Genomic DNA, 5,603 nt, shown 5'->3' with positions numbered 1-5,603 from the left:
CATGAGTATGTCAGACTTTGTGAGGTTGGCATAGGACAGGACATGTCTAATAGGAGTCAGATTCCTTTTTCCTAGAATCACTACTCAGCTGACAGCACCTAAAAACAGTAACTACAAAGTCATTCTCCCGTGTCATCTCTGTTGTAGCAATACTAGAAACCCAAGACAGGACCTTCAGTCAGTCAGATTTCCAAGGCTCTGATCTCAACAAGGCAGATTGCTTCGCTTGCCCCCACCCCCCACCCCAGGGAGCAGATGATGGGTTTGAACCACTGACCTTTTGTTCAGCAGCCTAACATCTAGCACACTACACAACCGGGGTTGCTTAAGTGTGACCCAGTGCTTCATAAGTTCATTTGCTCAGATACAATTTAACGGTACACACACACACACACACACAGAGTTCATCTGCAATGAGGGATCAGTCTAAATATTTATCTCTAAGGAATAAGAAACGAACATTCCTTGTTTTTTCTCTGATCTAAAAAAACCTCTTCCTGGAAAAAAAAAAAGAGGAAGAAAAAGAAGAAACATTTCTTTAATATACTTTTTTAATTGTGTTTGTGGGTTTTGTTACTATTGTTTTCATGCACAGAATAGAGATTATTGTATTTCTTTTTTTAATTAATTTTAATCAAAGTTTACAGAGACTTAGGGCTTCCAGTCATTCGTTGTTGCACTTTTCTCCCTGCCCACTCCCTCCCCCATTCACTCTTCTCCTTGAAAGAAAAAGAAAAACTCTTTCATTGTTATGCAATCCCTCCCCCACCCCCAAGTCCACTCCACTATTCAGCCTTCACTCTGGACTTCTGTCATGACAAGAATACCCATTCATAGGTCCCTTTTAAACAGTACTCTCCCTCATCTGTTTCAAAGCAATACACATCATTCCTCCGGAGAACTCACCTTATTTTTCTAGAGCCTTTGAAAGAGACCCCTTATCAGGCTGAAACCCTTTATCCTCTTAGCCTAGAAGGACAGTTTTGAGGAAGACCTCTTTAACAGGTTGAAATCCTTTGTTGATGGCTGCCTCTCCACTTGCAATGTATAGCTAAGTCACTCCCTTCTTCCACAGCATAGTAATAGAACCTCTTGACCTTGTATCAAAGGTGACATTTTCAGTAAAGAGGAGGAAAACCAAGTCTCCCCTTGGAGGCTAGGATTTTGAAACTCCACCTCACTTACTTTGGGCATGTGGCCAGGAGAGACCGGTCCTTGGAGAAGGACATCATGCTCGGAAGGGTGGACGGACAGCGCAGGAGAGGAAGACCCTGGATGAGATGGATTGATACAGTAACTGGGGCAATGGAGGTTGGTGTGTCAGAATTAGACTGACTCAGGACAGGGAAAGGTTCAGAGCTACTGTCATTATACATCACAGGCCACTCAATCAATAACATTCAATGACAGGTTTGGAAGCAGGAGTGGCATCCACTTCCTAAACAACTGGCGTCTGGAAACTCTATGTACTTTGATAAATGTCAATAGTTGTAGAGGGGCTTCAGGCCTTTTATTCATTTGGTTGCTCGACTGGAAGGCAATCAGCAACAACAACAGGAGGGAAAACCTATTTAGACTTTAATGGAATTTCTTCTAGGTTTGGTCTGAGTCACAGATATTTTTTCCCTACTTTCATTTTCCTCTTTACATCATGTGCTGAGTTAAAGTATTTTCCCCTCCAGAACAGTGCAGACCAAGAAGGCCAGAATGTAACTACCATAGGTATCACAACATAACTGTAAAATGCCATGATGGTTGTCCATCATGGATACTGTTTGAAGGGGCTTCTGGACTGATTCAGGCTTGGGAAGAAGGAGTGGCATCCACTTCCAATGCCAGATGCCTCTGGAAACTCGATAAACTCCAAAAACATAAAGAAATAACATCAATTATAGAACAGAGTTCAGCTCTTTTGTTCATAGGGTCTCTATGAGTCGTATTCTACTTGACTTGACACTTAACCACTGAGAAGAGTATTGAGTACCATGAACTGCTAGGAAAACAAACAGATTCATCCTAGAGAAGGTTAAACAGAATCCTTGGAGGCAAGGATTCTGAGGCTCCGTCTAACATACTTTGGACATGTTGTAAGGAGGGACCTTGAAGAGGGACATCATGTTTGGCAGGGTGGAGGGACAGTGCAGGAGGGGAAGGCCCTCTATGAGGTGGATTGATTCAGTGACTGGGGTAATCAGGATGGGAGTGTCAGAGACAGTGCGATTGGCACAGGACAGAGCAGAGTTTAGGGCTATTGTCCACAGGGTCTCTATGAGTCGCAAGCGACTCGATGGCACATAACAACAACAACAACATAGCAAGGTTAAGAGCCATGGTATGTAGGGTTGCTAAGAGTTGCAAGCAACTTGATAGCACATGACAACAAACAACAATGTGGAAACCAAAGATTCTAGGAATTCCCAGGGGTGGGAAAGAGGGACTCATTGCTTCAAAGACACTGAGTTCCTGTTAAAGGTGATGGGAAGCTCTGGAAACAGAGACTGGTAAAGTCTGAACAACAGGTGATCACAATTCATGTCACTGAATTATACATTAAAGAATGTTGAAATGGCAAATGTTTTGTTACTCACGGGTGTACCACAAACTTTAAAAATGACATAATAAACTGTGGAATCATACGTTCGCTATTTTAAAGAAAATGTTTTTGTTGTGAGGTGTCCTCAAGTCAAGGACAACTCATCGCATCCTTATAAATAGTAGCTCTGAACCTCGCCCCATCCTGTGCCATAAAAATACCATCTTATATTAGGACATCATGCTCAGAAGGGTGGAGGGACAGCGCAGGAGAGGGAGGCCCCAGATGAGATGGATTGATACAGTATCTGGGGCAATGGGGGCTGTTGTGTCAGAATTAGTGAGACTGGCTCGGGACAGGGCAGGGTTCAGAGCTGCTGTACATGGGGTCACTATATGCTGCAGGTGACTCAACAGTATGTAACAACAAAACATACTATTTTGGGGTAGTGTGTTGTTGGGTTGTTGTTGTTTTTTTTATTTATGTAAACCTCTTGTTTTAGAGTCAACAAGACCTTGGGGAGGGCCTTTGTATTTACTTGTCAGTTATTATATTTTTGGAGGAACGTTCTTCTAGGAGGCACTTCTAGAACGGCACTGTTCTGTCAATATGCTGTACTGAGTTTACCTGGGGTTGCTGTGATGCTGAACCTTGAGCCGCTGGGGTGTCAAATGCCATAGCAGTCACCCATGGTGGACAGTATTTGGGGGAGCTCCCAGTGTAAGACAGGTTTGGAAGCAGGAGTGGAATCCGTTTCCTAAACAACGTGCCTCTGGAACCTCTATGAACTTTGATAAATGACAATAGTTATAGAAAAGCATTAGGCCTTTTGTTCATAGGGTCTCTATGAGTCGTGCTCAACTAGGTGGCAATCAACAACATATATAAACATATACATACACATATACACACATACATATACATATATATACATACGTACATACCTATACATACATACATACATACCTATACACATACACACACACACACATCAACTATTACATATAGACGTGGAGCTCTACACATATTATATGGAGTTCTGGTGGCCTAGTGGCCAGAAGCTGTGCTGCAATCATGAAGGCACACAGTTTGAGGCTACCAGCTGCTCCATTGGAGAATGGGGAATCTTCTCTTGTGCGATGAACTGCTTTTGAAAACCTGCTGGAAGATCAGCTATGAGTTGGTCCCTACTCTACAGTACCCAGCAAGAACAATAACATTAAATAGATATAGATGGATGGATGGATGGATGGATGGATGGATGGATGGATGGATGGATAGATGGATAGATAGATAGATAGATAGATAGATAGATAGATAGATAGATAGATAGATAGATAGATGATAGATAGATTATAGATAGATGGATGGAGAGATAGATAGATAGATAGATAGATAGATAGATAGATGATAGATAGATAGATAGATAGATAGATAGATAGATAGATAGATATAGATAGAGGGATGGAGGGATAGATGGATGGAGAGATAGATAATAGATAGAGGATGGAGGGATAAATGGATGGAGAGATAGATAGATAGATAGATAGATAGATAGATAGATAGAAGGAGGTATAGATGGAGAGAGAGAGATAGACAGACAGACTGAGAGACGGAGGGATAGATAGATAGATAGATAGATAGATAGATAGATAGATAGATAGATAGATAGAAGGAGGTATAGATGGAGAGAGAGAGAGATAGACAGACAGACTGAGAGACGGAGGGATAGATAGATAGATAGATAGATAGATAGATAGATAGATGTATAGATGGAGAGAGATAGACAGACAGACAGACTGAGAGATGGAGGGATAGATAGATAGATAGATTATAGATAGATGGATGGAGAGATAGATAGATGATAGATAGATAGATAGATAGATAGATAGATAGATAGATAGATAGATGGAAGGAGGTATAGATGGAGAGAGAGAGAGATAGACAGACAGACTGAGAGATGGAGGGATAGATAGATAGATAGATAGATAGATAGACAGATAGATGATAGATAGATTATAGATAGATGGATGGAGAGATAGATAGATAGATAGATAGATAGATAGATAGATAGATAGATAGATGATAGAGATGTGTGTGTGTGCCATTAATAAATGGTTTCTGTATAAACATAGATCCAGAAACCAATCAATAGCTGACCTGTGGTGAGTTTTTCAGAGGCAGCAAATCACGTGGAAGTAGACTGTCTACCTTCTCCTGTGGCACAACTAGTGGATTCCATGTGTGTTTGTGTTTGCAGCTCAATTCCTTATCACTAAGCCGCTTGGTGGTGGTGGTGGTGGTGGCTGTGGTGGTGGTGGTGACTGCCTCCAAGTTGAGTTGAGCTTCAATCCATATTGAAAACTACAGTCCTTGACCTTCTAGAGCAAGCCTTCAGGTGGTCCTCACTTTCAGGAAGCAAGCTTGTGTCATCTGCATAACGTAGGTCGTTGAGGAGTCTTCCTCCAGTCCTGATGCCACCTTCCTCCTCCTAAAGCCCTGCTTCCCGAATGATCTGTTCTGCATACAGATTGAAAAGGTCTGGAGACAAGATGCATCCCTGACACACTCCTTGCCTGATTTTGAACCATCCAGTGTTTTCCTTGCTCTGTTCTGAGGACTGCTTCCAGGTCCAAGTATAGGTTTCACATGAGCATAATCAAGAGTTTTGGGATTCTCCTTGTCCTCAAGACTAACCACAATTTGTTGGTAGGAGAGACATGAGGAAGGAATCATAAGCCCAAGGATGTCGGTGGCCTTTGGCATCTGGGACACCTTAGCAATTGCATTCAGAAGGGAACCCGCTTGGCCCCGCCCAGTACAAGAGCCACATTCCCTTTCACATCCTGCTGATAATATCAGTCTTCACCGCATCTCGCATGATGTGAGATCATGTACAAAGTGACTGGGTTGAGGCCGCCGGCTGACTGCACTCCCCCCTCGGACTTATTGCCTTCGGAGGTCCTGTCCTGCGATCCCAAAGGACAAACCAACCTTCAGAGACCCTCAACCGTGGCCCAGCACCTCAGTCAGAATTGATCTCTCTTCCTCTGCCGAGCAGATTACCACC

Source organism: Elephantulus edwardii, unplaced genomic scaffold, assembly GCF_000299155.1.
Source record: "Elephantulus edwardii isolate Elephantulus edwardi_28Jun2011 unplaced genomic scaffold, EleEdw1.0 scaffold00208, whole genome shotgun sequence".
In the NCBI taxonomy this organism is placed as follows: domain Eukaryota; kingdom Metazoa; phylum Chordata; class Mammalia; order Macroscelidea; family Macroscelididae; genus Elephantulus; species Elephantulus edwardii.
Note: the sequence above shows the minus strand (reverse complement) of the source record.